The sequence below is a fragment of the Coenobita brevimanus genome, chromosome 91, assembly GCF_032717465.1.
Source record: "Coenobita brevimanus isolate Jiangsu-jjx chromosome 91, ASM3271746v2, whole genome shotgun sequence".
NCBI lineage: Eukaryota > Metazoa > Arthropoda > Malacostraca > Decapoda > Coenobitidae > Coenobita > Coenobita brevimanus.
In genome coordinates this window covers 39,552,036-39,577,410 of record NC_137044.1, presented here as the reverse complement: position 1 = coordinate 39,577,410, position 25,375 = coordinate 39,552,036, and the positions used below count along the sequence as shown (strand labels likewise).

General features: G+C 42.6%; 1 pseudogene; it reads left to right on the top strand.

Moving 5' to 3' along the window:
• The first annotated feature begins 18,342 nt into the window (after window positions 1–18,342).
• LOC145411982 (E3 SUMO-protein ligase ZBED1-like) lies at window positions 18,343–21,394 on the top strand (annotated as a pseudogene).
• Window positions 21,395–25,375: the final 3,981 nt, after the last annotated feature.

Below are 25,375 nucleotides of genomic sequence, written 5' to 3'. Positions count from 1 at the left end.
TTTCCATCAATGACGGCATAACTTCCTTCATGTCACTGCACTGCGGTCACAATAAAGTTCTGAGTGAATAGTAAAAATCATATAAAGAAATGCTCCTAAAAATGTCTTCCAAAAATATTTGCAATGTTCTTTCTCCCTCTGTCCCTGGAAAGTGGAGTCTTGGCAATAAACTGAGTTAGTTCCTTATGGGGCGTCTCCCTGTGTATGCAGTGTGGTTGGTCTGGAAAAGAAAACATTGAAAGTCTGTGTCACTGTCTCTACAACAATTTGTTTCATCCCTTTCTATTTAGAATACATGCAGGTTTCAGTGCACGCTTTTTTCTTTGGTTTTGTGTGTGTGTGTGTGTGTGTGTGTGTGTGTGTGTGTGTGTGTGTGTGTGTGTGTGTGTGTGTGTGTGTGTGTGTGTGTGTGTGTGTGTGTGTGTGTGTGTGTGTGTGTGTGTGTGTGTGTGTGCGCGCGCGAGAGAGAGAGAGAGAGAGAGAGAGAGAAAGTGAGGGGCGTAGGATCAGGAAACGGACGGAATACAGGGAAAGACGAGGAAGATGACTGAATATCTTCACCTTTTAAGTTTGTCCAGGATTTAAACATTACACTGTCTGTCTTTTGTCTTCTGCAGCAGGTAAGGTAGCGTGTGAAGGAGGCGACACAGAGGTCAGTGGTGATAGATGATGTCAGGGTGAAATATTTACTCAACACCTCCGAACAAACACCCACCCACCTACCCAGCCAGCCAGCTCCTCTTCTGCGTGATATTGTAATGACAGGCCGCCCTTGTCACGTCCCTCTTCCATCTTCATCATCATCTCTTGTCAACACCAGCGTCTCGGGCAATTTACACCAAGGGCCGGTTTGGTGGATTTATTTATTATTCCTCTGTTTATTGTTATTATATTTTATATTATCACTGTTTTTACCATATCGCCATCATCATCAACATTATCACCACCACTACCACCACCACCCCACACCCACCACTATCACCACCACCCCACACCCGCCACCATCACCACCACCCCACACCCACCACCATTACCACCATCCCACACCCACCACCATCACCACCACCCCACACCCCAGGTCAGCACTTAATGCTACATACCGTACATGGTCAGTGTCACACCCTTCTCCAAATGGGGTCACAACTTGCGCATGGGGTTGTGGCCTCGTTTTTGAGGGAAATACCCTTGCCACACACGTCCCACCACATGACTGTGGGCAACATTCAGCGTCTGATCACCTGGACAAGTAAATGCCGTGGGGCAATAAAACGACCAGTGGACCACTGCCTGCACCAGAAGCAGAAACAGCGACAGGAAGGAAGCGAAATAACACGACGACCATTGGACCATAACCTACAGCAGCAGCAACAGCAGTAGCAGGCAGCACGAGATATGCAGCACCACAGCAGCCAGCACTGCTTATTATGTCACAGAACAACATAATTCGGACATAAACGCTCAAAGATCTTTATCGACAATTTCTTTAAACTACGACATCTACAATATACCTCCAGTTTTCTAAGCTTCTCCGAACACTCTGCGATTTTCAACAGACAGAACTCTTCCTCCAGCTGGCACTGCTCACTGTCTTCCTACCTGGACGGGATACACAAACGCAGTTGTAATGCATTCCCTGTCGTAACTCAGGTTTTGATTTGCAGGAAGGACAAGGAGGCTGTAGAATTTTCCTCCGTCCCTGTTCTAACCTCATAAGTAACTCTCAGCTGCGAGGCGAAAATTACTGCATGTTATAACTTTTTTTCTGCTGGAGGATCAGGGAAAGGAGTGCAAAATCTTCCCTTGTCTAGTTCTGTAAAAATCATATCCAACTTACGACAGGGAATTGATCGTAAATATATTTAACAATTCCACTCCCGTTCTAAAGAAATTTTCCTATGATACCCTGATTCGTCATCACTGTCAGATCTTAATGTGAATTGTATCTTTCTGCCTGAGCAGTGCAGCGTGCGCTTATCTCTTGGGCCAAATTCAGAATAGCCACCATTATGGCCCTGGCGCGTTCGCGTGCACGTGCATGGGTGTAATGGAAGGAGGGGAAAACATCAAATTTGTATACTCGTTGGTGTGTGGTTGCCGTAGTCAAGTAGTCGTTGAGGGTACACAGCACTAGTTTATCCCCGGCATCTGGTCATTAAGTGCGGAGTGTTAAATTATACACATGTGAGGATCATTAGCATATTCTATAAGGCAGGTGAACACAGAAATTATGTCAATACTGTCACCTGTAAGAATATGTATAGGTGTTTAAAGACAGCAATACCTACTCCTGGCTTTAGCAGTATCGTCCTGTGTAAGAATATGAAATCCATGTAATATCGACTTGAAATATCGATCTGAAAAAATACCCAGTTTTCAGCATAACGATTCCCATCTTTCTGTCTTAGGTCCGGGACCAAAAGTTGCAGTGCTGGATCTAAAATTCTGCAGTGCTTGTTATGTGTGCAGTATTACCCAAGATGCTGTGTATTAGCATCAAACTATCCCAACAACAGGCAAACAAAAACAGCTTTACATTTTCTGAACAAAAGCCGGTACAACGTGATGCACTACATAAATAAACATGGACACTGGACCAGCAGCACGTGGTATTACAAAGTGGGTATATGTAGCACTTACTCCTGCGTCTTGGTAATTTCAGCAACTATCACGTCTCTACACTGACATAGTTATACTTTTTGAGATTATTCCCTGAACTACAGTTTGTTAAGTTTTTCTGCATGGCATAATTAGTAGACTTTTCTCTATAGCTTTTCTTTGGATCATTTCAAAAGATGTAACGATTATTCATAAGGGAAACTAGTTCATCCTTTTTTAGAGTACTCGCGCTTGACTCTTCTGGATATTGTTTCATCCTTGTCTGTTTTTCAATATCCCAGTTCACTGTAATGCTGTATTGGCCCTCTTTACACACACACACACACACCAAAAAAAAAGTCTACAAAATGGAATACGAATTTGAAGAAACCCTATGCATACTAAACCATAAAACAATCCAGGAAATTATGGCGTAGTTTGCTTTGGAAATAGTAAATGCTGATGAATATACTAAGTCATGAAGGACCACGCTGAGCTGTAAGATGGAAATGAATGTAATACTGTAGTGAGAGAGTGATAGATGCGTGACTGTATGAGGCTGGGCTATAAGGTCCGATTCAGGCCGATTCACACGACCCGTTTTGGTTCCGACAGGAAGCCAGCGGCTAGACGCCGTCGAGATTTCTCACATGCATTCTAATGTAACTGTTCACATGACCCGTTAAGCTGACGGCGGCAGCCTTCAGTTAGCCGACCGACACGTCACGGATATCTTATCGAGAAATCCTGGCTGGCTAGCTGGCGACCTGACGCCGGCCTAACGGGTTGGTGATGGCTCATGTGAACGAGGATGCATAGCATGCCCGTCCATTCCACGACTCGCTGTTACCGCCTTGTCCATGTACACAATACGTACAGTTCATTGTTTGGCATCATGGACGAAAGGCTGATCGAACTTGAGCGTTCTTATGAAGCGTTATTTGATATGACTAACAAGAAGTACAGTGATAATCTGCATAAAGATAAGATATGGAGAGCGATTGGCGAGGAAGTAAACAAACCAGGTGAGTGTGTCAATAGTTTATTAAACATCAAATTATAACTCATAATCTTTGAAGGTAAAATTCACTGTTTTATCTTGCCTTAATACAGGATATGCTATATCACTCCCAAGATACTGCTCCAGCAGGATTACTGAAAAATTTTACATCATCTGCCAGTTCTTTATATAGGGTCCAGAATTCTCCCTCGAACTTTCTCTTTTTCAGTGACTGGTGTACCCATAACCTTTTCCTCCTTCCACGAGCTTTTTCTTCCTCCTCTTCTTCTAATAGTAAAGCAATTGCCGCCTTTAGGGACCGACCGCCATGGTCCTCACGCAACAATGAGCACACACTGAATGACGATGCTGGAAGGCCCGGGAACGCGTCATGTGAATACACAACATTCTGACGGCGTCAAGCCGGCGAACTGCCTGTCGGAACCAAAACGGGTCGTGTGAATCGAGCCTAAGATGGAAATGAATGTAACAGGGAGAGTGAGAGGTGTGTGATTGTATGAGGCTTGGCTATAAGATGGAAATGAAAAAAATAGCGAAAGGAGCAGAATTGTGTATCAGGCTGAGCTGTAAGATTGAAATGAAAAAAACAGGGAGAGGAACAGAACTGTTTAGGCCTGATTCACACGACCCGTTTTGGTTCCGACAGGCAGTCCGGCGGCTAGATGCCTCAACGGTATCCGGGGATAAGACGTTCAGAAGTTGGTAAGATGGTATTAAAGCGGGTGTTCCATTTTTATGACGTGTTTGCAGGACCTCTTGGTGGAAGAGTCAATCCTGCTATCATTTAATTCAATTAATTTAGTGCTTTGTGTGTGACAAGAGTGTGCAACAATAGACACACAACAGATATTACACCATGAGAATGATAACTCTAAATTTGCCCATATTTTCATCCTTTTGCAGCTGATTTCCCGTAGCTCAGTGGCGAAAAAAGATGATGCTACGGCCCTACATCCTTTCCATAGCACTTTTTCGTGACTAGAACCAAATTCAAGTGTCAGTCTATTGTTACAGTTTGACATTCAAGGTGGAGAGATGGAAATTTTAGGCCAAATTAGAGCAAAAGCAGCAAATGGCTAGTCAACAAATTCTGGGTTTCTTAATTCTTTTCTTGTCCCTTAACACTCACATGGCAGGGCTCAGATGCGGTGTTCATCTTGAGTTTGTTTATTAAGTGAGTTTCCTGCACTGACTACAATGCTGCATAAACTGATAAAGATATAAATAAATTGTTCTCATGAAGCTAACCAACAAAGGCAGTGCCATATTTGTTTACAGTAAATATTAGCATGTGTATATGGATGGAGTGTATCCCCCGCCCTATGCCTTCTTAATACGGTCAACATTAGCAAAGAGTTCAGGGTAAAAAAGGTGAGTTAGTCCACACGATGAAGGTCCCACAGCCTTGTATGTCCCTCTCCCCAACCTTGGCCCCTAAAACGTGCCACTTGCAAATATTTACAGTTTACTCTGGTCTACATATGGTGCGAATGGGATGTGCATTGTGGCAAGAACTGGATTTTAACGCCTGGGTTTACCTAAGTGAGCTGAAGACAGGGACCGTTGCAACCAGCCACTACCTCCAGCTTACAAACCTCCAGTACACAAGGCAAGTGAATAATAGTGCCTGCATGAATACTGCTAAAACATCGCCCGAGTCCCACCATTACCATAAAACTCTGGTCCCATAAAACTGCCATTATCATTACTCTCCACCCACCATTTTCATAAGCTTGCCCCGCTCTGACCCCACGCTCTCCCCACAGTTTCCACTCAATATTTTCACAAGGTCTTCCCCATATCCCTTTGCCCTTCCCCTACTATTTCATTCAGTACACAATACCTAGTGACAGGCAATAAAAAATATAATCCAGGCTGGACTTAAACGAGCGTACCATATCCGACTTGTAACAGCTTGTGGGCCTCATCCTCAAGTCAAACAACAGCATTTCCAGCTCATCTTTGTTGTTTCTTGTTTTTGTCTCTATCTTTGGGAGGAGGAACTTTGTTGAACTCTCCCTTTTATCTTATTTCATACTACTGTCTCCTGGCACTTCATCTTGCCTTTATCAATATACCTCTCACATTTCAACATGTAACTGTTTCACCGTCAGTCGATTATGCAGAAGGACCGTAAGGGTGACCAACATTTAGGCCACACCTTCTTGTCTGCCTCCCACTGACCTTAGTCGTGGTTTATTGGAAACTTAACCTGGTCAATACAAGTTAACGCACATTAACGCCGACTAACACAGCAGGGGAAGTAGATTAACACAACAGGTCCAATCCATGTCACTGTATCAACATGGCCTGACAAATTTGGCAGGTGGATACGCGTGGGGTCGTCACTGTTTTAGTGGTTAATGACTCTGCTGGGAAGTGTCAAGCTGATATTACAGAACACGGACTAACACCGTGGTAGGTGTTAGAAAGTATCAACACGAACTGAGTCAGGAAATGAGGGGGAGGGGGTGGAGTCAACTGTTATGTGGCTAATGATAATATTGACAGGGTGGGTGGTGTGGTGGTAAAGTGAGACACTGGGAATCGTGAGGTCCTGCGATCGATCCTGCACACGGTTACTTAGTAGAAGAGGATGGGCTCTTAAGGGAAATTAACAGCTTCGTGTGTGTATGTTTGTGTGTGTGTGTGTGTGTGTGTGTGTGTGTGTGTGTGTGTGTGTGTGTGTGTACATGCATGTGTGCGTGTGTGTATGTTTGTGCATGCACGTTTGTGTGTGTTGTTCTTATGAATATTCTTCGCTTAGCTAATAATATTTGTCCCTGTGCGTGGGATATTTGTGGGTCGGCACAGTATGTAGCAACGTATTCCCGAAGACGAATTCGAGCCCATTGTCCGATCGTGCTCACCAAGATGCAATTATGGATCGATTCTGACACTTTACATTTAAACTGAATCCTCTCCTGCTGGTGGTGTGGCCATCTTAGTGGTTGACGACAAAAGGTCAAGGTCAGAGCAAATTCCTTGTTTACAGACATACTATCAATATAACCAATTTGTACCCTCATCATACATCCCACTGAAAACAGGCAAACTGTATAAAAAAATTTAACATGCGCCTCGTTTCATGGTGTGAATAAGCAAGAAGATGAAGAGTAAATTAATTACCGACTCTTAGTCGGTTATGTCAGATTCGGTTATGACGTCGAGTCGGTTATGTCTGAGTCGTCGGAAGTCACAGCTGGGGGTCACGCCAGCTGTCACCCGGTTAAGGGTCGTCATCGTGGTGTCCAAGGCACAGTCCATATCACAGTCCAAGTTCATAGCCAGGGTCGTCATCGTGGTGTCCAAGGCACAGTCCATATCACAGTCCAAGTTCATAGCCAGGGTCGTCATCGTGGTGTCCAAGGCACAGTCCATATCACAGTCCAAGTTCATAGCCAGGGTCGTCATCGTGGTGTCCAAGGCACAGTCCATATCACAGTCCAAGTTCATAGCCAGGGTCGTCATCGTGGTGTCCAAGGCACAGTCCATATCACAGTCCAAGTTCATAGCCAGGGTCGTCATCGTGGTGTCCAAGGCACAGTCCATATCACAGTCCAAGTTCATAGCCAGGGTCGTCATCGTGGTGTCCAAGGCACAGTCCATATCACAGTCCAAGTTCATAGCCAGGGTCGTCATCGTGGTGTCCAAGGCACAGTCCATATCACAGTCCAAGTTCATAGCCAGGGTCGTCATCGTGGTGTCCAAGGCACAGTCCATATCACAGTCCAAGTTCATAGCCAGGGTCGTCATCGTGGTGTCCAAGGCACAGTCCATATCACAGTCCAAGTTCATAGCCAGGGTCGTCATCGTGGTGTCCAAGGCACAGTCCATATCACAGTCCAAGTTCATAGCCAGGGTCGTCATCGTGGTGTCCAAGGCACAGTCATAATCAGGGCACCTCAGCTGTCACCTGGTTAAGGGCAGCAACTGGGAGGGGAGGGCAGGGGGAGGGGAGGGCAGATCCATGATTCATGACCCACCCAGGTCCCGGACCCTGGAATGATGTCATTCCTCATTTCTCTGGATTTACAGCAAGGGGATGGGAGGGAGGGAGGGGGGAGGGAAGGAAAGGGAGGGGAGGGGGAGGGGAGGGAAGGGGAGGGAGGGGGGAGGGAAGGAAAGGGAGGGGAGGGGGAGGGGAGGGAAGGGGAGGGAGGGGAGTGGGAGGGCCCTAGGATGATGTCACTCCTCATTTCACAACAAGGGAAGGGAGGGAAGGGGTGGGGTGTGTAGGGGAGGGGAGGGGAGGGCAGATCCATGATTCATGACCCACTCAGGTCCCGGATCCTGGTGTGATGTCACTCCTCATTTCTCTGGAGTTACAGCAAGGGGAAGGGAGAGGAGGGAGGGGGGAGGGAAGGGAGGGAAAGGGAGGGGAGGGCAGTGGGAGGGCAGATTCATGATTCATGACGTCCCGGGCCCTGGGATGATGTCACTCCTCATTTCACAACAAGGGAAGGGAGGGAAGGGGTGGGGTGTGTAGGGGAGGGGAGGGAAGGGGGAGGAGAGGGGAGGGCAGATCCATGATTCATGACCCACCCAGGTCCCGGATCCTGGTGTGATGTCACTCCTCATTTCACTGGATTTACAGCAAGGGGAAGGGAGGGGAGGAGAGGGGGAGGAAGGAGGTGAGGAAGGGAACATGATCACACACACACACACGTCACATCCCGGATCACGGCCTGTCTCCCGTTCCGTGATTCGTGGCGCACCGAGGTTCCGGGCCCCAGATGACGCCACTCCTCACTTCCCGGAAAGGTCAAGCTTTCCCCGTTCCGCGACCACACACACACATACAAATATACATTTACAAATATACATACACACACACACATATATATACATACACACACATAGTACATACACACACATAGTACATACACACACACACACCGCCCAGCCGCTCTTGCCTTGTGCGGATACAAGCAGCTTCACCTGTGCGGCGGAGACTCGATCTCGCCCGCCACGGTTGGATCAGCAAACCCTTACCGACTCGGCTGTCGCAACTGGACAAAGAAAAGATTTTTGGAACTTCTACTGTACAATCCGAACAGCATTTTCCGGTCATACCTTCCTGTTCAACATCAGTGTACACTGAAATTACGCTTATTGTTGTTGCTGAAGAATATAAACGATTAATATGCGGGTTGTAGTACAAAAAAATGTAAAAGGTTTGGTTAGCATACATTGCACTAATCACTTCTGGTTAAGCTCTTGGGTTCAGGAAGCCTTTGTACACATCATCAAGGGAAATACGTTGTTAAAAATCACTCGTATTAGAGACAAATCCTTGGTAAAATACGGGGCATAAACATTTTCTCGTATATATTCAATTGTACTCGTGCTTACTCGTCCAAATTTTATGGTGCCGGCTTTCTCACAGCACTGTTTTCTTTTTCAAATGTTTCTTCGTTGAATGATATATATAATGATGAACATTAAAGTTATAATGTTCAGATTTTCTAAGGGAGGTATAAAGAGAAGAATAAGTTCATAATGGAGGGGAGGCAAAATTACGGCAATGTATGAACATGAGAAAAGTATTATATTATTCAACGAAGAAACATATGTATACTAAATTTATTCTGTCATACATGCAATATTATCGTAAATGAACTAATTACCGGGAGTAAATATTTATGCGTTATTAATATCCTTGGCTGGTTTCCTGGATATTTATGATATATAAACATCCTTTCAATTGATTCTGTGTAGCGAGTCTTGCTAAACTCGATGGCATCAGCTAATATTAAATGCTCTACGTAACACCCGAGTTGATGACTACGTAGTCCCTTCCACAGCTTGTAAATAAAGTGCCTCAGGAGTCAGGATCATTAACTCGAAAACTCTGGAGTCTCCCTAACATCTCTACATTAGCGAATTATATGGTTTTCTGCACCTTACTATATTTAGGTATGTTGTTTGTATATTTCCCATATCAAAAGGTTTTACTTGAATGTAGTAGAAGATTCTTGTTGGCACAGAAGCATATCTTCCCCAGTAATTTGCTCTTCACGTCGCTCCGTATTATTTCGTATGGTAGACAGCGCGTCTTTGAACTCTACCGGCAATCTTTGAGGACCATTTGTATGGTGAAAAATAAACATGTATACGTATTATACTATGAAGTTTTGCCTAGAAAGTTTTTTTTTTTTTTAATGATTAGAAAGAAATGTACCGCAGTGCACCAGAGTTGCAAAGCCAATGTTAAACACTGAACACAATAATATTATCGTTCGTGCATATCATACTAGTGTTACCTTGACATCCAACACAGCAGTAGTATCAGCATTATTTATTTACATATTCTGTATTTCGTGAGCCATGGACGTAAAGCTATGGTGCTAATATTATGTGGCTAGCAAGAAAGTATCAGATCCCTGAACGACCACTGATAGAGACATGATTGAGTCTTTGCAACCCTGTTCACAAGGCGTAATGTAGATGCCTAAGTCTGGGCCAGGAGTACGAACACTGCAGGCTGCAAGTAGATTGGTTGTTGGTTTTTGAGCATGACCTCACTGATAGTTGTCGTTCAAGTGTTGATCGTTCAGTTACAGTGTTCTACACAAATAATCATACACTTGATACATACATGCAGTACTACCAGCCAAAAACAACCGGTTAGTCAGACATTCGAGAGGAGTCGACTATACAGTTTGTGTTGGTCCAGGCTAGGACACAGCTCACTGTATTAAGTTCAGGGCCTGTATCTCAGCAGTCTTACACTTTTTTTTTGTTCTTATTTCCATATAGAATACAATGGGTCCATTGTTTTATGGGGAATAACTCCTAAAGGTCTGTCGGCAGAGTTCAAAATCACTCTGTATCGTATTTGACTAGTGACGATATGTTACTTGAGATGGACGCCTTCACGCGGTGGCACCAATATAACTGTCTGATGTCCTGCTTTACAAATATCCCTCAGTTTCCTCCCTATCCCCGAAAGGAGGAGGATGAACTGCAGGGAAACTGTAACTTCAACATTATCTGGCCAGATAAGGCTGCTGCCTCTACAGCAGCAGCAAAAACCACCACCACCACTACAGCCAGTGTTATCGATATAACATATGTAAACAGATGGATACGTAGATGAAGGTATAACAGAAGAATCAATCGCTGCAGAATAAGTGTTACCAGGTATCCATTGCTAACGTCACTACGTCTCCAAGACGCCATGGCCGGGCTGGTGCTGTCTGTGTCGTGGTGGCGAGGGCCGGCGGTCGACACAGTGCGGCAACGTAAGTTTTTATTTTGTTCTAACTATGCCCGGGCGATTTGTTCAGCTTAGGGAAACCATTTACAATTGCAGTGTTTAAATATAGCCTTTATCACCCCCATAACATTACAGTTTTTATCAAGTTTAATGAATTGTCGGGAGAGAGCAGGAATAAACTAAAGTATACGAGAATATTAGGAAACTCTGCATAATATATTACGTTCGAAAAAAATATGACGAAATCTTACATCTACTTCAGCGACAACCCTTGATACACACTATGGTCTTTCTTATTCTATTCTTATTAATACATGTAACTCCCCACATAGAATTTAAAGACAAATATAACTTAAAAACTTAACATTGTCAATAATGTATTTCATAATTATGATCTAACAGAAGTTCAAACTGTGGCCCGTATTATATTTGGACTAGCGACGCCTTCACGTAGTGGCACCGACATGACCGGATGGATTCAGTGTTTGGCCAGACAATCGTCCCTCAGTTCCCTCCATCACCGCCTGCAGTAAACTGGGTTTATATTTGAATAAGCCTGTGGTTGCAACTACTACTAACGACACACGATATTACCATGTTGAAGAGGTACCGAAGGCACCAACAGTGTTAACTTACTACGGTTTACGTTCTGGCCAGTATTACAAACCCAGTCTTATATTTCAACTTAGGACGGACGACTGTAGGTAAATCACAGGAACTCACCGCGACCAAATGATTAACTTTTGAAGCTACGGCAGCCAGAGACGCCATGGCAAGGTGGCTGGTTACTCTCTCGTGGTGGCGGCGCCCTGCCCTCACACACCCACCCAGTCTCCCAGCCACTTTTTTTTTTTTAGACACTTTTTTCTTGGCGAGTTTATCCTTAAATTTTAAACCCTTTTTATCCGAGGAGGCTTACTGATATTTCCTTCCTTGCCACCACTGTGGTAGTTCCGACAGTGATGGTGGTGGTGGTGGTGGTGGTAATAGTAGTAGCAGTAGTAGTAGTAGTTTTTGTTTTTCTGATTATTATTACTAATTATTATTATTATTAGTTATCACTTATTATTATTATTATTATTATTATTATTATTATTGTTGTTACTGCCATCACCATCATTATTAGCGCTATCATCATCAATACCGCCATCTTTACCATTATTATCTGAATCGTTATTATATCATCATCATCATAATTATTATTATCAAATTATTATTATTATTATTATAAAAATATATAATAAAATAATTTGGTTTTACGCCAGGTATCCACGAAGGGCTAAGGCGTTGCCTCTGGGTAGAGGACTTTTGGATTGGAGCGTGTAGCATTTTATGACCGGATGCCCTTCCTGATGTCTACCAATGACCCTTGGGTGGATTGGAGCCTCCGACCCTTCGGTCAGAATGGAGCGCTCTAACCCATAATAATAATAATAATAATAATAATAATAATTTTAATATTATTATTATTATTATTACTTCTTCTACAGCTACTACCACTACTCCTCATTATCATTATCATTTTTGTTACGGCTCTTGCCCGAGGGAGTCGGGGTCACGGTTCTATACCACGATGTGGCTGTATTTCTTTTTCTTTCTTTCTTTCTCTCTCTTTTTTTTTTTCCCCTACGTCCAACACTGGCAGGACGTAGGGTTGTCCCTCATGACTTAATTTATCTTCACTACGGTACCACAGCCTCGCCACCCACCCTCGTGGTCCATTTGTTATCGTTATTATTATTACTATGGTTATGTTAAACATTTCTTTACTTCTGATATATTCTTATGTTTTCTGTGCTAAGCCAACATTGCGACATAGCATTAAAAGATCCTCTGTGGCCTTCATTATGTCCTTCCCCACACCACATATTGCATGCCAGCCTTACCGTGGGATGAGGCTTGGCTTGATGATGATCTTGATGATGACGATTATAACTGCTGTTGTATTTACTACTACTACTACTACTACTACTCGAGGTTAGAGCGCTCCACTCTGACCGAAGGGTCGGAGGCTCCAATCCACCCAAGGGTCATTGGTAGACATCAGGAAGGGCATCCGGTCATAAAATGCTACACGCTCCAATCCAAAAGTCCTCTGCCCAGAGGCAACGCCTTAGCCCTTCGTGGATACCTGGCGTAAAACCAAATTATTTTATTATATATTTTTATAATAATAATAATAATAATTTGATAATAATAATTATGATGATGATGATATAATAACGATTCAGATAATAATGGTAAAGATGGCGGTATTGATGAAGATAGCGCTAATAATGATGGTGATGGCAGTAACAACAATAATAATAATAATAATAATAATAATAATAAGTGATAACTAATAATAATAATAATTAGTAATAATAATCAGAAAAACAAAAACTACTACTACTACTGCTACTACTATTACCACCACCACCACCACCACCATCACTGTCGGAACTACTACAGTGGTGGCAAGGAAGGAAATATCAGTAAGCCTCCTCGGATAAAAAGGGTTTAAAATTTAAGGATAAACTCGCCAAGAAAAAAGTGTCTAAAAAAAAAAAAGTGCCTGGGAGACTGGGTGGGTGTGTGAGGGCAGGGCGCCGCCACCACGAGAGAGTAACCAGCCACCTTGCCATGGCGTCTCTGGCTGCCGTAGCTTCAAAAGTTAATCATTTAGTCGCGGTGAGTTCCTGTGATTTACCTACAGTCGTCAGTCCTAAGTTGAAATATAAGACTGGGTTTGTAATACTGGCCAGAACGTAAACCGTAGTAAGTTAACACTTTTGGTGCCTTCGGTACCTCTTCAACATGGTAATATCGTGTGTCGTTAGTAGTAGTTGCAACCACAGGCTTATTCAAATATAAACCCAGTTTACTGCAGGCGGTGATGGAGGGAACTGAGGGACGATTGTCTGGCCAAACACTGAATCCATCCGGTCATGTCGGTGCCACTACGTGAAGGCGTCGCTAGTCCAAATATAATACAGGCCACAGTTTGAACTTCTGTTAGATCATAATTATGAAATACATTATTGACAATATTAAGTTATTAAGTTATATTTGTTTTTAAATTCTATGTGGGGAGTTACATGTATTAATAAGAATAGAATAAGAAAGACCATAGTGTGTATCAAGGGTTGTCGCTGAAGTAGATGTAAGATTTCGTCATATTTTTTTCGAATGTAATATATTATGCAGAGTTTCCTAATATTCTCGTATACTTTAGTTTATTCCTGCTCTCTCCCGACAATTCATTAAACTTGATAAAAACTGTAATGTTATGGGGGTGATAAAGGCTATATTTAAACACTGCAATTGTAAATGGTTTGCCTAAGCTGAACAAATCGCCCGGGCATAGTTAGAACAAAATAAAAACTTACGTTGCCGCACTGTGTCGACCGCCGGCCCTCGCCACCACGACACAGACAGCACCAGCCCGGCCATGGCGTCTTGGAGACGTAGTGACGTTAGCAATGGATACCTGGTAACACTTATTCTGCAGCGATTGATTCTTCTGTTATACCTTCATCTACGTATCCATCTGTTTACATATGTTATATCGATAACACTGGCTGTAGTGGTGGTGGTGGTTTTTGCTGCTGCTGTAGAGGCCGCAGCCTTATCTGGCCAGATAATGTTGAAGTTGCAGTTTCCCTGCAGGTCATCCTCCTCCTTTCGGGGATAAGGAGGAAACTGAGGGATATTTGTAAAGCAGGACATCAGACAGTTATATTGGTGCCACCGCGTGAAGGCGTCCATCTCAAGTAACATATCGTCACTAGTCAAATACGATACAGAGTGATTTTGAACTCTGCCGACAGACCTTTAGGAGTTATTCCCCATAAAACAATGGACCCATTGTATTCTATATGGAAATAAGAACAAAAACAAGTGTAAGACTGCTGAGATACAGGCCCTGAACTTAATACAGTGAGCTGTGTCCTAGCCTGGACCAACACAAACTCTGTATAGTCGACTCCTCTCGAATGTCTGACTAACCGGTTGTTTTTGGCTGGTAGTACTGCATGTATGTATCAAGTGTATGATTATTTCTGTAGAACATTGTAACTGAACGATCAACACTTGAACGACAACTATCAGTGAGGTCATGCTCAAAAACCAACAACCAATCTACTTGCAGCCTGCAGTGTTCGTACTCCTGGCCCAGACTTAGGCATCTACATTACGCCTTGTGAACAGGGTTGCAAAGACTCAATCATGTCTCTATCAGTGGTCGTTCAGGGATCTGATACTTTCTTGCTAGCCACATAATATTAGCACCATAGCTTTACGTCCATGGCTCACGAAATACAGAACATGTAAATAAATAATGCTGATACTACTGCTGTGTTGGATGTCAAGGTAACACTAGTATGATATGCACGAACGATAATGTTATTGTGTTCAGTGTTTAACATTGGCTTTGCAACTCTGGTGCACTACGGTACATTTCTTTCTAATCATGTTTAAAAAAAAAAAAACTTTCTAGGCAAAACTTCATAGAATAATACGTATACATGTTTATTTTTCACCATACAAATGGTCCTCAAAGATTGCCGGTAGAGTTCAAAGACGCGCTGTCTACCATACGAAATAATACGGAGCGACATGAAGAGCAAATTGCTGGGGAAGATATGCTTCTGTGCCAACAAGAATCTTCTACTACATTCAAGTAAAACCTTTTGATATGGGAAATATACAAACAACATACCTAAATATAGTAAGGTGCAGAAAACCATATAATTCGCTAATGTAGAGATGTTAGGGAGACTCCAGAGTTTTCGAGTTAATGATCCTGACTCCTGAGGCACTTTATTTACAAGCTGTGGAAGGGACTACGTAGTCATCAACTCGGGTGTTACGTAGAGCATTTAATATTAGCTGATGCCATCGAGTTTAGCAAGACTCGCTACACAGAATCAATTGAAAGGATGTTTATATATCATAAATATCCAGGAAACCAGCCAAGGATATTAATAACGCATAAATATTTACTCCCGGTAATTAGTTCATTTACGATAATATTGCATGTATGACAGAATAAATTTAGTATACAGATGTTTCTTCGTTGAATAATATAATACTTTTCTCATGTTCATACATTGCCGTAATTTTGCCTCCCCTCCATTATGAACTTATTCTTCTCTTTATACCTCCCTTAGAAAATCTGAACATTATAACTTTAATGTTCATCATTATATATATCATTCAACGAAGAAACATTTGAAAAAGAAAACAGTGCTGTGAGAAAGCCGGCACCATAAAATTTGGACGAGTAAGCACGAGTACAATTGAATATATACGAGAAAATGTTTATGCCCCGTATTTTACCAAGGATTTGTCTCTAATACGAGTGATTTTTAACAACGTATTTCCCTTGATGATGTGTACAAAGGCTTCCTGAACCCAAGAGCTTAACCAGAAGTGATTAGTGCAATGTATGCTAACCAAACCTTTTACATTTTTTTGTACTACAACCCGCATATTAATCGTTTATATTCTTCAGCAACAACAATAAGCGTAATTTCAGTGTACACTGATGTTGAACAGGAAGGTATGACCGGAAAATGCTGTTCGGATTGTACAGTAGAAGTTCCAAAAATCTTTTCTTTGTCCAGTTGCGACAGCCGAGTCGGTAAGGGTTTGCTGATCCAACCGTGGCGGGCGAGATCGAGTCTCCGCCGCACAGGTGAAGCTGCTTGTATCCGCACAAGGCAAGAGCGGCTGGGCGGTGTGTGTGTGTGTATGTATATATATGTGTGTGTGTACTATATGTGTGTGTGTGTGTGTGTGTGTATGTATATTTGTAAATGTATATTTGTATGTGTGTGTGTGGTCGCGGAAAGGGGAAAGCTTGACCTTTCCGGGAAGTGAGGAGTGGTGTCATCTGGGGCCCGGAACCTCGGTGTGCCACGAATCACGGAACGGGAGACAGGCCGTGATCCGGGATGTGACGTGTGTGTGAGTGATCATGTTCCCTTCCTTACCTCCTTCCTCCCCCTCTCCTCCCCTCCCTTCCCCCTGCAGTGAAATGAGGAGTGACATCACACCAGGATCCGGGACCTGGGTGGGTCATGAATCATGGATCTGCCCTCCCCTACCCACCCCTCTCCTCCCCTCCCATCCCCTTGCTGTAAATCCAGTGAAATGAGGTGTGACATCATTCCAGGGTCCGGGACCTGGGTGCGTCATGAATCATGGATCTGCCCTCCCCTCCCCCTTCCCTCCCCTCCCCTCCCAGTTGCTGCCCTTAACCAGGTGACAGCTGAGGTGCCCTGATGACGACCCTGGCTATGAACTTGGACTGTGATATGGACTGTGCCTTGGACACCACGATGACGACCCTGGCTATGAACTTGGACTGTGATATGGACTGTGCCTTGGACACCACGATGACGACCCTGGCTATGAACTTGGACTGTGATATGGACTGTGCCTTGGACACCACGATGACGACCCTGGATGACGACCCTGGCTATGAACTTGGACTGTGATATGGACTGTGCCTTGGAAACCACGATGACGACCCTGGATGACGACCCTGGCTATGAACTTGGACTGTGATATGGACTGTGCCTTGGACACCACGATGACGACCCTGGATGACGACCCTGGCTATGAACTTGGACTGTGATATGGACTGTGCCTTGGACACCACGATGACGACCCTGGCTATGAACTTGGACTGTGATATGGACTGTGCCTTGGACACCACGATGACGACCCTGGCTATGAACTTGGACTGTGATATGGACTGTGCCTTGGACACCACGATGACGACCCTGGCTATGAACTTGGACTGTGATATGCAGGGATGGGGTCAATTATGAAATGAATTGGAACTGAATTGGAATTGATGCGAAAAATGCATGAATTGGAATTGAATTGAATTGAAAAAAAATATTTTCAAAATAATTGAATTGATTTGGAATTGATATCGAAATAAATAGAATTGAATTGGAATTGATACCAATTAATAGCATGAATTGATATGGATTGATACCAATTAATAGCAATGAATTGATATGAATTGATTGATGTTACTAAAAATAAATGTTGTGATCAGACATTATAAAATACTGTATAGTTTACTGGCAACTTGGCAAGTGCCAACAATGTATGCATAACATAGCTTTATTTCAATTATATTGTGATGTTTGGCAACATTATTCATGTAATCATATCACAGTAGGCCTGGTAAACTTAAACTATGTTCTTTACATATAGCCTATGTTTTAATAATATAGGCTATTTAAGAATGTGTTCTTTTCCTTATAATTGTCTCTACAATTATTAAAAAAAAAAAAATTGTATGATGTCATGTTCAAGAATGGCAGGTTTGAATCCTGTCAGTTTGCCTGGATGAGCTGGTGTGTACATGTCCAGTATATGTCCTGTCTAACCTGCCATACCCTGTTGGCCAGCGTGCAAAGTTCAGTAGTGTGGTGGAAACCACTGGCAGCTGGTCTATGATAAGTGGCTTACTCTGCTTTAAAAAACAAATCCTGTGACAAAAATGCCACTAAAATCAAATGTACATAGCCGTTTCAACATGCCTTCTAGTTCTAGTGAATGCAAACCAGGAAACCTTCAAGCTGTTTGCCGTCACTGTAACCAGCCTGTTGGTGGATCTACCAAAGCAACATCAAACTTCAGGAGGCATTTAGAGGTGAGCATTTGGTTACTTTAGTAGTACCTGATTAGTATTTTAGACAGAAGAAATTAAGAAGAATTTCTTTAGATATTCAGTACACTATGGCTACTACTGTATGAGAGAGAGAGAGAGAGAGAGAGACAGACAGACAGACAGAGACAGAGAATTTTATTACCCTCTTTCTTTACACTTTTTCAGTGTACTTAGTACTTACAGTATTTGTTTATTTGGTTTAAGTCAACACATTTGATATTTATAGTTATTAGTGCAGTTGCAGTCATTCATAAACTATACTGTACTGTAATATCTTTTTGTGCTTTTGGGTTTGGTATTGTACCTAACTAGAACCTAGCCTAACCTCTTGAAAGCTGAACAAAAACAGGCTGAAATAGAGTTATTAGTTGTAAGGTATGTATTAGCTGTATGAAAAAGAAAAGGAAAGACAGGTGTTTGTTAAAATATACTGTAATATTGTCTTTTTGTGCCTTTGGGTTTGGTAATGTACTGGTACCTAATTAACCTAACTTAACCTCTTAGAAGCTGAACCAAAACAGGTTGAGATAGGGTTATTAGTTGTAAGGCATGTATTAGCTGTATAAAAAAGAAAACAGGAAAAACTGGTTTTCAATAAAATATGCTGTAATGTAGCCTCTTTTGTGTGCTTTTGGTTTTGGTACTGTACCTATCTAACCTAGCCTAACTCTTTAAAAGCTGAACCAAAACAGATTGAGACAGAGTTATTTGTTGTAAGATATGTATTAGTTGTATAAAAAAAGGAAAAGGAAAAACAGGTTTTTTTTATAAAACATACTGTGGCCAGTAGTGGATTCGGACTGCCGACCATCAGATCAGTTGCTGAGTGCTCAACCAACCGAGCGGATTTTGAACTATTACCATCAGGTCAGTCACCAAACACTCTACCAACCGAGCTGGGGCTCTGGGTAGCTCGGCTGGTGGAGCGCTTGGCTACTGATCTGATGGTCGGTAGTTCGAATCCATCGCTGGCCAATGGCCACCTTTGGAGGGAAGTAGTGTAGCAGTCTCCTGTAATTCTAGCGAGGCTACATAGTAATATGGCTTAGCTCTATGGATTAATTTCCATTTTTATATCAGTCAAGCCACCTGGATCCCCTAACAGTCTTATATGTAAACTCTGTACATGGGTGGGAAGTTTTGTTCAGAGCCTTGTAAAACTAAATAATTTATTTTCCCTTGTTTTTCTTTTCAGAAGAACCACCCAGAAATCTATGAAAAGCTCGATATTCCACCAGCAGATCCACAACAGCCCTCAATGGTTAACTTCATGAAAGGCAGTACCAAAGGAAGCAAGTGGACATCCACCAACTCACGGCAGATTGAACTTACTAACTGTATTGTGAACTTTATTGCACATGATCTCCTTCCTCTATCCCTGGTTGATAGTGAGCGATTCCGCATGCTCATGGTGACTGCAGAGCCAAAGTTTTCAATGCCTAGTCGTAAGCATCTGAGTAGTGTACTTCTACCACAAAAGTCAAACAGTGTTCAGTCCCGGTTGAAGACCAAGTTACAGAAAGCCCAGAGTTTATGTGTGACAGTTGATTTGTGGTCCAGTAGGGATATGAGGTCCTTTATAGGTGTAACTGGTCATTTCATACTTGACTACAACATGAATAGTGTTATGCTGGCATGCCGTCGCTTTAAAGGCGCCCATACTTCAGAAAATATCTATAGCTTTATCAATAAACAATGGCCCTCTATAATGTTGGGAGTAAGGTAACTACCATTGTCAGATAACGCAGCAAATATGGTGAAGGCATTTACTCTTTTCCCAATGGAGCAACTTGAAGATGATGACGATGGTGATGATTTTGGTGCCAATGTCTGTGATACCCTTCCATCTGATGATACAGCACCTACGAAGTCTACAGTGTATGAATATCTACCCCCAAATCGCAGTCCATGCTTTGCTCATACTTTGCAGCTTGTGGTAAAAGATGGCTTGGAGAACGATAGTCAGATCAAGCAATTTCTGGCAAAAGTAGCAAAGCTAGTTAGTTTTTGTAGGAAATCAACAACTGCTACAGAAGTTCTATCAAATGAATTAAAGCTCCAGATGGCAACATGTACACGCTGGAATAGCCAGCTGATGATGATAAGGTCACTGCTACGTGTTTCATCTGATGTGTGGGACAAACTTGACACTCCTTACAAGTTGAAACAGTATGAGCTGAACACCATAAAAGAGCTTTGTGATATACTTGAGCCATTTGAGTATGTAACAGATCAGATTCAGGGACAAAACATGGTGACATGTAGTTTGGTAATTAACAGTGTCCGTGGCCTTCGGGCTGCTTTAGCTAATCTTCATGAAGTGCATAAGTGCAAACTTGTTTCTGCACTGCAGGCCTCTACAGAAACTTGCCTGAGTAAGTTTGAGTCTATGGAGGATTTCCAGCTAGCTGCCACCTTAGACCCACGTTACAAGCTGGATTGGTGCCATGACAATGAAGTCGAAGACATTCGTGACCTTCTGACTAGGAAATACAATGCACTGAATGCAGCATGCAGTGGGTGTGGGGCTTCTTCATCTACTGCCCCTGAAGAACCACCACCGATGAAAAGGAACAAATTCTTTGCTTTGGTGAACCGGTCCTCTGCACCAACAGCAAGACCATCAGAAACCGAGGTTTCACTCTACCTCAGCCAACCATGTATACAAGAAGACAGTGATCCCCTTGGCTACTGGAAGGCCAAACAAAGTGAGCTTCCCATCCTCACTATACTTGCAACAAAGTACCTAGCCATTCCTGCTACATCGGCTCCTGTTGAAAGACTGTTTTCTGTTGCTGGCAAGCTTTTCAGGCCTGAAAGGTGCAATTTAGGTGACAAAAAATTTGAAGAACTGATAATGATCAGATGTAATTCTGAGTAACATTTTTCCAGGGCCAATTTTGAAATTCTAATTTTTGTTCCAAAAAAAGAAGTAAGTTTTATGTTAAGGATATTGGATAGTATTGCGACTTGCAACAGTGTTGTTGATTTAAAGGAAGTTCTTTGTTAAACATGAAAATTGAGATCTAATATTAACAATATACAGTATGTAACCTTGAAGTTGGTGACAAATTTTTGGAAAATAGATATGTGAATGAATAAACAGTTTTATTTTTCCTCTTGATATTACTGGGAGTACCTGGGTGGCATAAGATTTAAATAAGTACCTTCAATTGGAACTGACAGGCTTATAAATTGAATTGAACTGGAATTGAAAACGTATTATTGAATTGAACTGGAATTGAAAACGTATTATTAAATTAATTGGAATTGAATTGAATTGACAAGCTTATGAATTGAACTGAATTGGAATTGAACATTTATTTTTCTAAATGAATTGGAATTGAATTGAATTGAATAATTCACATTTTACGTTGAATTGGAATTTAATTGAATTGATAAAAATTAATTGACCCCAACCCTGGTACTACTGATATGGACTGTGCCTTGGACACCACGATGACGACCCTGGCTATGAACTTGGACTGTGATATGGACTGTGCCTTGGACACCACGATGACGACCCTGGCTATGAACTTGGACTGTGATATGGACTGTGCCTTGGACACCACGATGACGACCCTGGCTATGAACTTGGACTGTGATATGGACTGTGCCTTGGACACCACGATGACGACCCTGGCTATGAACTTGGACTGTGATATGGACTGTGCCTTGGACACCACGATGACGACCCTGGATGACGACCCTGGCTATGAACTTGGACTGTGATATGGACTGTGCCTTGGATACCACGATGACGACCCTGGATGACGACCCTGGCTATGAACTTGGACTGTGATATGGACTGTGCCTTGGACACCACGCTGACATGAATGACATAACCGACTCAGAAAAAACTGACCCGACGTATCAGACTCTGTCAGAACCGAATCTAACGTAACCGACTCAGACATAACCGATACTCACTACCGCGGCGTATTTATGCTTTTTTTTTTTTTTTTTTTCGCTGCTGCTGCGGCTCTCTCTCTCTCTCTCTCTCTCTCTCTCTCTCTCTCTCTCTCTCTCTCTCTCTCTCTCGCTGGTAGAAGGATTACTTAAACTCTCTCCGAATTACCGTAAACTGGGGAGAATTCGGACTCGGGGCTTGTAAGTGTAATTATAGTGTTGGAGTGGCTTTGGATGTATGTGTAGTCTGTGAACCAAGTGTAATCGGCCAGTGCAAACCGACTGGGTACAAGCATACTTTATAATATGGTTCAATCACAGCGCCCCTTATGTCCGCCAAAGCAGTACGTGAGTGGAAGAACGCCCTGGCAGGGCGAGAACCCTCGTTCTCCAGTGTACGAAAACGCACAGGTGTGGAAAGACTCACACAGACTGAACACCTCACTAGGCACGACAATTTTACAACACACACACACACACACACACACACACACACACACACACACACACACACACACACACATTCCGTAATCCCCTTCGCTCCCTCTACTCTTCACTCCAACAACCCTAAACCTACCCCTTCCTCCCTCTCTCCCTATCTTACCCTGCCTCCTCCTCCTCCTTTTCCTCTCCTTTTCCCACCCTCTTCCTCTCCCGTTCCTCTCTCCCACCGCCGGCTCTCCAGTTCTATAATACCTGCCCCCCACCTCCCTCCCCCACCACCACCTTCCCCCACTTCTCTTCCACCTCTACTCTCTAGTAGTACCAAATAAAACTTAAATTACCCACGCTAACCTAGGTCCGTCTACTCGTAACTTGGTCTTGACTAAGCCTAATTTAATCTAAAATAGACTAGTATCAATTATATACACCTAAACTAACTTCGTCTAATAACAGCAAAATTAATACGGTAACTAACCAAACTCAGCTTAGCATTCTAGTCAAGAGGACCACAACAAATTTACCTTGATGTACATAAGCTGAAAAATAATCAAGAACCAATGCGTGCACACACACACACACACACACACACACACACACACACACACACACACACACACACACACACACACACGTGGGTTACAGGAGTATCACCAAAGTAGGTTATTGTTTGCCATACTTGACCATTGTTCAGTGCAAAATAAGAGAACAGTTTATCTATCATACCATCAAGCATGATGTTTGAAAAGGGATGTACAGCATAGCATACAGGCTATACAGATACTTCATAGCCCTGCTGCTACACCTTAAACTGCCAACTCTTAATACTGCAAATTTACAAACTCCCACACCTCATACTAACGAACTGTACACTGCTACACCTACACAAAATTATTACACTGCCACCTGATATCTTATACAAACTACTCGTTCCGTCGTCTTCTGCACAAAGACTTTTGAAAGGTACTCTAGAGCCTGTCTGAGATTTACCAAACATGACAATAAAGAATAATGGAAGACAATAAATGGCGGTTGTGATGGTTATATCTGCTTTTTTATATTTTTTCCTACTGCAAGGTGATTTTGTGCATCTCAGGAGTGGCGTCTATTTGTCTAGGGATTAAATGTGAGGGTAGAGAACAATGTGTGACAATAACTGATGGGTAGCTTACCGGTATCTCAGTATATGATCGTGGTGCTTATCACACTGTATCCTTTGTCGTATATCAGGCCCCTCTCTCTCTCTCTCTCTCTCTCTCTCTCACACACACACACACACAAACCGCTGTACTCTGACCAGCACATCGGCTTTGCTTCACTGTCTTTTCTGCCAGAGGCAGCTAGAAGGACGGCTGGATGAGGGGTGCAGGGGTATTGGTCGTGGAAGACAAGGAGGGGTGAGGGGGATGGAGAGAAAGATCTGGAAAGGAGACGGAGATGGAAAGCGAGAGCTGGTGGGGTGAGAGAATGGAGGTATAAATTAAGAGATACAGGGGGGGATGGAGATAGCGGCAAGGAGTATTAAAAGAAATCAAAGTGTGTGCTCTTCTGTCCGACACTCCTGCCCTACAGTAAAGACATTACTATTTCATTCTGTTTTCTCCTTGTCCTACAGTAAAGACATTACTATTTCATTCTGTTTTCTCCTTGTCCTACAGTAAAGACATTACTATTTCATTCTGTTTTCTCCTTGTCCTAAAGTAAAGACATTACTATTTCATTCTGTTTTCTCCTTGTCCTAAACTCCCACGTCCTCCTCCTTTTAATCCCTTTTCTTTTTCTTCTTGTACTGTTCGCCAGTTTTCTTCTTGTCTTATTAATACTTACTGAACGCCTCCCCATTTATTGCTGCTTTCATACTGGTTTCTTGCTTCTGGTAATAATATACCTTTCAGAAAAAAAAATAATAATAATTTCTTAAGTCACTCAAAATTCCTCTGCTTTTATGTGGCTTAAAATATCAATGATACTTTTTGACTCAGCTTTACTGTTTTTTGTCATCTTGTAGCAGACAATACAGTTTTTAAAGTCACAACCTATCGTTTTATTTTATATAATACCAAACGGAGACTAAACTCAGCTTTGTATGTTTATTATCCCAACTGCAAATAGTTATTCGTCTCATTATCGTTCTGAGTCAATGAGTGAGTGCACAGATTGTTCAGATTAAGGGAGTGACTCACATCGAGAAATCGCTGATGGTGGCGGTGATAGCTGTGCTTTAGAGCATATAGTACACACGTATAAGGATATTGTCACACATTGTCTCTCTTACCGCCACTTTGTCATTTTTCAGGAATACTTTATAATTCAGTATACATAATTCCATCTACCAGCATTCTCACCACTACAACAGTCATCACCACAATCCCTTCCTTCCTTCCATTTTCATCACCACTGCCTCTAAAGTTATCATTAAGCCTGTTCATCCATACTATCCTCCTACCATTACCCTTCTCCTGCCACCATCCACTCCCCCATCCTACCATTAACACCCCCTATCTCCCCATCT